General features: G+C 53.0%; 1 protein-coding gene across 1 annotated transcript in view; it reads left to right on the top strand.

Annotated features, from left to right (window-relative positions):
- Window positions 1-3,942: 3,942 nt before the first annotated feature.
- The window catches only part of SMARCD3 (SWI/SNF related, matrix associated, actin dependent regulator of chromatin, subfamily d, member 3), a 100,124-nt gene continuing 93,705 nt past the window's right edge, over window positions 3,943-10,361 (top strand). Inside the window, exons 1-2 of the mRNA XM_064505525.1 lie at window positions 3,943-4,170; window positions 6,663-6,856. The gene's annotated coding sequence lies outside the window, so the exon portion shown is untranslated. The remainder of the gene's footprint in view (window positions 4,171-6,662; window positions 6,857-10,361) is intronic.

Below are 10,361 nucleotides of genomic sequence, written 5' to 3'. Positions count from 1 at the left end.
ACAAAATGCTTCAAATGGGAGAAAAAGCTTACATTTGTTTATTTTAAAAGTGAGAGATGTCTTGATTACATTTACATAGCAAGAAGTCAGATCTCTGGTGAATGTCTTACTGTGATGCATGTCTGTTGCTAAGCAAACCTTCAAAGAGTTGCAGGAGAAACTAACTGGGAAACAGTTTCTTCTCCTGTGAGTAGCAAAGATGGACAGTGTAAGAATCCTGCTGCTATTTGCTTTCAGTGTGTTGTGTTTTTCTTCTTCAAGACAAAAGAGATTCTGATGCATGAAATACGAGCTGCTGGCTTTAGAGAGGATGCATGTATGAATGCAAGTTCAGTATGGTATAATCCCCAAGGAGTCCTTGTATCAGTGGTCTAGATCACACATGTTGAAGGACTGGCAGTGAGCATTGTTTTTTACAGCCTCCAATGTGAGCAAGGCAAGCCGTCTGGTAATTTATGATTGAGGGGAAAAAGGGCACTGTACAATCAAACTGAAATATTAATTGACAGAGATGTAGCAAGTCAGCTGTCAGAAAATCTCTCTGTTGTAATGAGACTGAAAGCTGTGAGGATCATACCAGTTGGGGATATCCGTGATGTAAAACAAGCTGCTATGGAAAAGCTATGAAAAATGACACAGGGGAAGCAAGAGTCCTTATTAGAGTAGGAGAATCACGGGAGGCAAGACGGTGAGATGTCACCCTTGTCGTTTAAGTAGAACAAAGATGCAAAACAAACTAGAAATGAAACATTGTTTAGCCAGTCAGTACTAGTGTATCTTGGGACAAAACTGAAGGAAGCTGATTCTGGGGGGGAAATCCAGCTCTGTGGGAAAGAAAAGGCAGGAAATACTGATAATGAACTGTTGAGTCCGTGAGCTGAAGATTCTGGTTTTGTTGATCAAATGTCTGCATTCCTGGGTGAGATTAGGCTACGCAAAAGGAACTGCTCGCATCTTGCAGGGAGACAGTTAACCTTCACGGTTAAGCTCTAGTAGGAGTAGCCATGGGATATTAAACCACAAGTGCAATAGTAAGATGCTAATAAAGCAAATGCTGTAAAGAAGAAAGAAAAAGTCAAGTTAAATGTTGAGTGAATTCATACAATGTTACACAAAACAAAACAAATGTTAAGCACTTCATTGATTCCTAGCATTAGACTGTAAGCAGTTGAAATCAGAAATGCTAACCGATAAGAAATTTGGTGTAGCTGGCACTACTGTATAACTAATACCAGTCAAGGTTGTGGTATAGCAAATAGGACTTGGCAAACAGCTTCGTTTCAGTCCTTTAAATTGAAAGCTGAGTTAAGGATGATCATACGGCCTTTACAGACTTAAAAATCGTTTGATTTAGGGCAATGCTCTAACTTTTAGACAGGAAGTTACATAACTGCAAATGTATCAAGTGAGGATGGGTTGACATATGAAAAAGTGCCATTTGCTGAATATGGGCACTTCCAGTTAGGTCCTGGGGGGGGCCAGTTCTCCACCCAGTGTTGTGCAACACTTTAATTGATGATTTGAAAGCACGTGTAAGATTTCTACTGATAAAATCTGCAGATGGCATAGAAATGAGGAAGGCAGAAAACAGCGATTAAGATAAGATAACCACAGAGCGCCCTGTGTAAGGCTATTCAAATGCTTTTTCTTTCAAAGCAGTCAAGCGCAAACTTACACCCCTGGGGAAAATGAAGGCATGCCACTCCTCCAGAGAGGCCTGTGTCATGAGGAAAAGTCTGAATAGGATCTGACCATGTTAATGGGAAAGCAGCTTAATCTGACCAGGACTCATTATATTGGGCACTAAAATACAGAGCTACCCCAGTCTCCAGAAGTTCACCATTTAAGGTTAAGACATGAGATAACAGATCTACACAGATGGACAAACTTGGGCAAACACGCGCTGTTGACTGGAGAGGCAGCAGTAAGGCCCCGGCAGCTGAGCTCTTCTTGAAGGCTTGAAGGAAACAACAACAAAAAAGAACAAGAGGTTCGCAAAATTTATCTGAAGATTGGAAAAATATTTCACAGTGTAAGGTGCAGAACTCTAATTGCTTAGAAAGAAGGTTCTGAGGTGATTTGGTTGCAGTGATAAGTACAATCACTGAGGAAAAAATACTGGATTCTGTAGAGATTTTTAATCAGGTGGATGTAAGGCGTAAGAACAGCAACACCAAAGCCAACAGCTTTACACTGAAACAGGTGATTCCAAATGAAAACAGGCACGTGCTTTTAGTGATAAAAGTGATTAGCCTCTGAAATCACAGAGCAGTAGCTTTCTCAAGAAGTCATAATTTTGGGGTTTGTGTTACTGGAGGTCTGTGTGAAATGACTTGTCATACGTAAGTAGGCAAACTGGATGGTCCTCCGAGGCCTTAAATTTCGTGACTGTGAATACACAGCGGATGAAAGCTGCAAAAGAGAAACCCATAAGAGGCTCCGGAATGCAAAGCCCCCACTTCCATCGCAGGAGGTCTCTGAATCACAAATCACCGTGAGCTGGGAGGGCGTTCAGGGCAGTACCGCTTGTACCTCTGCCCTATTTTCACGGTCTGTTTCTAGGCATTCGGTGTTGGCCACTGTCAGAAACAGGGTGAGTGGGTCCGGTGGACTTACGATTTGACCCTGAACCACCATTTTTATGTCACTGGCTGCAAAGCAGGAAAGGATCTTTCTCAAGGACATGCGTTAGTTCAGCCAGACACGATGGACTCGGTATGAGGATCGTGACACCGAACCCTTGGCCTGTATTGAGTGTGGATAGGCCAGGAAGAGAAATTATTTTTGGCCTTACAAAACTGAGAAGATACAAGGCCTTATTAGTAGTCTGGTGTGTCTCTTCTGGCTGCGATTACTCTGTCGTGTTCCAGGTTTGCGTACTTCTGTGTGTACTTAACTTTCTTTAGGCTGCACGTATCCTTGGATATATTTCTTTCTCTTCCTTAAGTCTGGTGTGGGTGGCTTGGTCCTCTGGAGGTCCTAGACGGGCTTGCCGAACCTGTTGGAACGGTCTTTGCTGATCGCAGAGAAATGCAGGGTTCAAACCCAAACCGCGTACCTGATCTTGGTGTCTGCCGTCCTCTCCACGGCTCTGCGATGTCACCCCCAGCGCGGGGGGACGTGCAGCCCGTCCCGCGTGGGCGGCTCCCCCCTCCTGCCGCCGCGGTGCCCGTGGGTCGGTGCTGCGGACCCCTGGGACGGCCGCGCGTACTGCGCTCGCAGCCGGCGGGACGCTGGGTTCGCTCGCTCCCGCGTGGTCCGCGGCAGACCGCCGGCACCGGGGGGAGAGGGAGGGGACGGCAGGCTGCCGAGGGCCGCGGTGACCCTCCCGTCCAAAGGGACAGGGCGCGACGGGCTGCGGGGTGCAAGCAGCCGCGGGCGGACGGTCTGGGCCGTCCCAGGGGGATGCTGCGGAGCGGCTGCTGGCAGGTCAGTGAGCAGGTACAGAGGGCAGCGCAGGCCCGTCCCCAGGCGCCCGTTTCTCCAGGAAAACTACAGCGTTCTTTCCCGGCAGAGCCCTCCACCCTTCGCTCCAGGACGCAGACGTGTTTTCCGAAGAACTCGCTCTCTGCTGTGTGGCCCTGAGCGTTACTTCTGCACAGACCTGTCCTAAGTCGTGGCACAGCAACTCCCCCGCGGCTGCTCCCTGCTCCGGCCCTTGACCGATCCCTTCCTCAGCTCCCCCCAAACCACGCAGCGCGCTCCCTCCGTTGCCGTCCGCCACGGGGCAGCCACTAACAATCTCCCTTTTTTGACACAGCGACCGGGGCAGCGCACCCGGCCCGCAGCCCTCCACGTCCGGCACCCCGGGGCCGCGGCCGCGGCGGGGGCGGGCGGCGGGGGGGCGCCGAGGGCAGCTCTGCCCGCCGCTCTCCGGGGCCGCCGCGGCCCCAGCCGGGGCGCGAGAGGAGGCGGGCGCAGGGACCGCGGGGCCGCCGTCCTCCCCGCCGCAGCGGCGCCGGGCGCGAGGGGCCGGGGCGCGGCGGGACCCGCTGGCCGGGGCCGGGCGCTGCGGGCAGCCCGCCCCGCGCCGCCCCGCGCCTCGCCTCGCCTCGCCTCGCCCGCGGCCCTGCGCCGCTCTCCGCAGCGCCGCGCAGGCGCCCGGCGCGGGGACGGCGGCGGCGGAGCGAGCGGGAGAGCGGCGCGGCGGGGAGCAGCATGGACGGGACGGTGAGCCGCGCCCCGCGCCGGGACCGCTCCTCCGGCCCGGCCCGGCCCGGCCCGACCCGGCCCCGCCCGGCCCGCGGGGCTCCGGCCGCAGGGGCCGCGCCCGGGCCGCCCCCGCCCCGCCGCCCGCCGCAGGCCCCGCCGCCCCCGAGGGCCCCGCGCGCCGCCCCGTCCGCGCGGCTCCCGGCTGGCCCGGCGCCGCCCCCCGCCCCGGCCCCGTCCCCGGCCCCGGCCCCGGCCCCGGTCGGGCCTGGCCGCCTCGCGGGGGGGGAGGGGGGGGCGCTTCCCGCCCGGGCCTCCCCAGTGCGGACCGCGACCCCCCTCGGGACCCCCCTCCCCCGGGACCCCCCTCGGACCCCCCCCCCCGCAGCACCGCCCGTGCGGCCGCGTCTGTCCTGCCGCCCCCGGGGCGCCTTCGGGGGGGGGGGGGGGACGCGGGTCCCAGCTGCCCCCCGCCCTCGGCGGAGCTGACCCGTGTCCGCAGCGGACCGATGCTCCCCGCGGCCTTCCAGAGGGTCCCGGGACCCCTCCTGTTCCTGGGGGCACACCGGCCCCCGGCACCGCTCGGTGCTGCTCCCTCCCTGCCCCCCTCCCCGGGTCCTGAGCTCCCCCGCGCTGTCCCCGCCAGCGGGGCCACGGAGACCCTGCCGAGTTGCTGCTGGGAGAGACCGAAGCCGGAATCGGCGGACGGACCGAGGAGAGCAGCTGCTGGCGGGGTCCGGGGGGCGTCTGCGGTGCGCCGCTCTCCTGCCCGTGGTCACGTCCGACCGCTGGAGCCGGTCTCCTGCTGGTGCCTCCGGGGCCTTCCCTGGATGGGACCGATCCTTCCCCTTTGGAAGCACCGACACCCCTCAGCAGAGGTGCAGGTGTTCCGCACCCTGCCCTGGGACGACGGTGGCTTCGAGCATCTCCGCTCGGGGGTACGTGTGCTCCGGAGCTGCGTTCCGGGAGAGACCAGCTCCGGACCTGCGAGACACCAGCCGCCTTGCTGCCTTCCCCGGGGTGGGGGACTGTTCCTGTCCTCCTTTCCTCCTCCCCGGGAAGGACAGACCCCTCGGGACAGACAAGTGCCTGGGGGGACGGATAAGCCACTGCCTGCTGCAGGGACCTGCCTCCTTGCCCAGGGCAGCTCTGCTTGGCTCGGGGGCTAGGACCTTCCCAGCACCAGCACTAGCCACCACTTACCCGCCGCTGGCTGTCCCAGCCGGGCCCTGCCCCTTGGGCGACGGCTGATGTCCCCCACGTTGCCAGCCGGCGGTTGCCTCCTTTCCCACGGCGTTGCAATGATGGCCCTTCCTAACACCTCGTGTGCTGGTTGCTCCGCTCCCCGGCCCATCCCTTCTCCCCTGCACTGCCGCGTTCTGCGTCAGCCGCTGCTTTCCTGGACACTCTCCTTGCTCGACTTCTCCCTTTTAGCACAATTCACCGTGCTCCTCTCTTCTTCCTGCCCTTTGGTTTTTGCCTTCTCTTGACCCTGCTGGACCCGCGGCCTCGTTGCTGTCGCTGGTGGAGCCGTCTCTGCCGTGTTGACCAGCGCTGCCTGGTCTGGCACCGTCGTGCTCGTATTTCCCTTTCTCACCTACCTGCTCTTTGAGCATCTGCCCCTGACCCGACCAGGCGTGAGCTTGCACGCGTGGATGCTGCGAATGCCGGTGCTCACATCTGTTCTGCTGTAAAGCCGCTTTCCTTCATCAGCTGCCGCGCAGAGCTGTCAGAAGCAGCGGTGCGCTGTGTACCCAGGTGCCGCTGGCTCAGCGCTTCCCAGAGAGCCGCTGCCTTTTCCTTCCTACCCTCTCTCGTCCTCTCGGGACTTGTCACGGCGATGCAGCCATTGGGCTACGTGGCTGCGCGCTGGACCTGTGGGATCTCCCGGTCTGCCGAGCTCTCCCCAGCCAGCAGTGCTGCTGAAACGCTGCGGTGCTCTGACGGCCTTCACGGATTCCCCTTCTGAAGCCTGAAAGCGAGCTAACTTGGTTAAAGCTCCTGAACTAGCCTGCTCTCACAAGGGTCATCGGAGATGTCCAGCAGCAGAAATACAGTGGAGTACTTCTGTGTGAGAAGATATCCGCGCTTCTTGGTTGAACTAGGGAGTCTCTGGAAGCCCCTTCCAACCTTAACTATTCTGTGAATATAGAAGTCTTATTAGAGCACGTTTCTCTTTACAGGTAGAGACAAGTGTTGTATTTTCTTCATCTTTTCTCCAGCTTCCCCAAACACAAGCTGGTTCCAGTCTGGAAGTTGAATAACCCGTTAGAGTGGCCTGGTGCCCGAGCAGAAGTACCGTGCCTTGGCAGCACGGAGCTGTGTCTGTCTGCAAGTGTCTGTGCAGAGATGTCCTTAATCACTGTCATCCGCAACTTTTCTGTGTTGCTCTTTCTCTCTTTTTATTTCAGTTGTGGTGTTTGTGGTGCCACGTGGGTTGGTGCTGCACTAGCAGGTTTTACTTATATGGGATATTGCGTCTCTCACACTCAGTATCTGCTTTGTCCTTTCAGAGCTGGATCCAAATGCATCCTGGGCCTGCTGTCTTAGAGCCGCTCCTGCTTCGCTTCAATTAGAGTATCCCCTGCGAATTCATCATGACATAGTACCTGCTCTCCTGCCCCATCCTGCTGGATAAGCTTCCCCTTTCCTCTTGGTCCACACACATGTGACGCCCGGCGTTCATCCTCTACCTCGGGTGGTACAGGTAGGTTCAGCCCTGTGAAAAGTGACCGCTTCTGGGTGGGAAGAAGGTGAGTCGCTTTTATTGGGATTGGAAAATGTTTGGCTTTGGACATCTGGGAAATATTGGTATCATCTGAAGTAAGTCCTGACCTGGCTGCGTGCTGTTACTGACCTTAGCTTGTCCTTAACCAGCCGGCTGCTTGGCTCGTCCTTTTGCTGGGCCTGCTGCTTCTCCGTGACCGTGCTGTCAGGGAGGGGACGATTCGGGCTCGGAGAGGAGAAGGGGAGGGAACGCGGTAGCTAAAGCAGGCCTGGTAGAGAAAAGGATGGAGAAGAGAAGCGGTATTCTGTGCAGGAATTCATACTCGTTGGCTAAGAGTAAACGTGATTAGTTCTTGTCAGAGGACTGTTGATTTGTGAGGTTACCGTGCTGCTCACGGCAGATGTAAATTAACAGTTAGCTCTTCCCAGCTGCTGGGCTTCTCCAGTGCCTGCTTCGCTGGATGTGCATTGGTCATCTCTGTGATGAAGCACTCGAATCTGCTGTTCCAGTCTTTATTTTTTACTGTTCATTCCTCTGTCCAGCTGCATCCACCTATCTTTTCTCGGTCAATACACAACGTGTCTGTACGGGATACCTTTCCCACAGCTGAGTTGGTGCCTTTTTGCCTTTCAGAGCCTGCGCAGGTCATTTCACTGGTTGAGTAAATTGTCTGGTGGAAGAATGCAGTCCATTTTGAATGGGAAATAGCACAGGTTATAGCTTTTTTGATTTTAAGAAATGTTAGCCCGGTCGTTGCCATCTGGCTTGGCCTGTTGCAAACACATCGCTTAGTTTGCTTCAGCACAGGTAAGAACTTTGCCTAGTGCCTGCTACATCTGGCTTTTCACTTCTGGCTGAGCTAAAGAAAGCCTGTTACAGAGAGATACCAGCACCAATTTACTGATTATGCCTTATATGAAGATAAGAACTCTGTTGTAGTGAATCGGACCAAAGTATCCTGTCTCTGGCTAGTAATGGATGTGTGGAAAAGCTTAGAAAAATGAGGACAATACTGAAAGTTTTTTTCTTCTGTATACCTTTTCAGTCTTTGCAGTCAGCTAATCAGGGAATCAGCAATTTGGGGTAAACAGTTTTAGAAAATCCTCCAAATTCTTAGGTTTGCTATTTTAACGTTAAGTGAAAGCTCATTGGGAGGAATTGTTCCAATTTTCTGATCTGGACTAGTCTGGCTATGTTTCCCATCCCTTGATTCTTCTGCGGTTATGTTTCTCTATTACCATTCTGTCCTTTTCTCTTCAGCTGAACGCTCTCTTGGATTTTGAGTCCGGGAAGGACTGCAAGGCCACTCACTTTGGCCTTTTCCTAGAGGTAGTGGGTACCTGTGTTCAGCTCTCAGCTGCTGCTGAGGGGTAGAAAGGCAGTTCTTGTCACTCCAGCTTCAAATGAAAGAGCAAGACTGAGATATGGGTGAGAGCTGGCTGGCAGAGGTAGAGACAGAAGTGGGAGAACTGCAGATGCTTGGTCAAAGAAACTGGAAATAATGAGAACGATAACCTGCTAAGCCCAGGAAATGCACTTGTGGTTTTTGACTTGTGTTTGGACTGATGCTTGTCATTTGGTTCAAGGTGACCACTGAATACCAGGCCGTGAGTGCGGCAAAAGGCCTTTTCTGTCACCTAGAGAGATTTCTTTCCTTTTCAGCTCTGACACTCAGCAATACCTCTCTGCTGCTGTAGTCTGACTTTCTGCAGCAAATCTGTGCAGAAAGCAACTCTCACTGGAATCAGAATAGTTCCCGGATTAAAACTCCTTTAGTTTCTCGATGAAAAGTAAGGTGGTGAATTTAACCTTTGTTTGGGGGCTGCAGAATCCGGTAACTGGTGGGTCTCCTGGGACAGCCCTGGAAGGGGCTCGGGCAGGTATTATCTGGGTTCCCCCCTGTATCACTGTTGCTCTGCGCTCCTCTGTGCGAGTGCAGACAAGCTCTTTATCACATAACTAACAGCCTTCAGCACTCTGCATCACTCGGGGCTCGCTGCTCTCTCGGTACGATAGTGCCACAGCCTCTTTCACACAGGTGCTTGTGCTCACACCTGGAATTTGCTGATCTCCCAGCAAACTGAATAGCGTTCAAGGCATTTAAGCTTTTCTGGAAAGGTGGGGTTGGATGAGTGGAAAGGTCCTTACTTTAAAACGTAAAGGATAGAGAGTTCTGGTATTGTACAGTGGGGGTTACCCAGGTTTTTTATTTATACAGAAGTGTCAAAAGTGCCTAGAAATGGGCAAATAACTACTACATGCATACTTTTGTTTCTAGCTCACAGGGAAATGGCTGTATTCTCCATAATGCTTTCGTAGCATCGATAGCGGTTAGTAGGTCTTCCTGTCTAGGCCATCGTGTTACTCAGAGGTCATAAGGTGAGATACAGCTGGATTTCACGCACTGACAGCCTGAGATGCTCTTCTGAAGCGTTTCTGAGCGAGCACAGAAGTGACAGTGGTCACTCTCTTACCTGGACGTATTGGTAGCACTGGCACCACAATACTGGACAAGGGTCCCATGGATTTTTTGGAAAACTGTTTTGGTGTCCCTTCCATTTTTTTAAAACCGTCTCTTCATTGGCTCTGATACTTGAGACACAAATTTCCTGTCCTTTCCTCTATGGCCTTTGATAGTCCGAGAGCCTTCACTGTTCTGTGCTCTTCTTACAATGACCATGTCTGTCTTTGCCCATGGCAGTTGTCCCAAGCTATGGATACAGGCATTCTTCTTTGAGTGTATCTGTCACCGTTTTTAAATGAGGCCTCTAGGTGAAACTGAAGAATTTGCCTGCTGCGTGGATGTCAGCGTCAGTCCATCCACAGCCTGTCTTTTGCTTTGGACTCAGAAATTTGACACACACATTCTCTGCCTGCGAATGAATTTTTAAAATATTTGTTGAAAGATGGTTCAGCTCCTTTTAAGATCCTGGACTGCAGATCAGAAAATATAATTTACCAATTATGTGTTTTTAAATTTATAGGCTCAACTACAGCATCGAAGTGGGAAACAGTATAAACGTGACTTTTGCTGAGCACAAGGCCTTCAGTTTGCAAATGTGCTTTGACCTGAGTCCGTGAACTTGTAAGGCTTAACAAGACATAAAGTTCAGAGTGTTTTAATTCACATTTTTAAAGACTTAAAACAGTCATTCCTCCCCTGGCAAAATAAATATGTTTCATTGAAACTGAAGGATTTGTAGTTACAAGGTGATGTCCAGATGGAGAGCGAGAGCTGTTTTTGCCACCATTAGGCCAGTGAAGAATGATTTTTAAAAGTGAGCTGTAGATAATTTTGTAAATCTTGTCAGTTGTGTGGCAGAGAAATGAGATGCTGCAAGGTTATTTAAGGCTTTTTTTATTCTTGCTTTTTCTTCTTTGAGGTCATAGGGATAAACACATGGAGTCTGATCAACATAGCAGCCAGTTCAGTTACTACACAGACAGTGGCAATGTTAGTAGTTGCAAGAGAAAGTGGAAAGCT

The sequence above is a fragment of the Dromaius novaehollandiae genome, chromosome 2 (genome assembly GCF_036370855.1).
Source record: "Dromaius novaehollandiae isolate bDroNov1 chromosome 2, bDroNov1.hap1, whole genome shotgun sequence".
In the NCBI taxonomy this organism is placed as follows: Eukaryota; Metazoa; Chordata; class Aves; order Casuariiformes; family Dromaiidae; genus Dromaius; species Dromaius novaehollandiae.
Note: the sequence above shows the minus strand (reverse complement) of the source record. Positions and strands in the feature narration are given on the sequence as shown.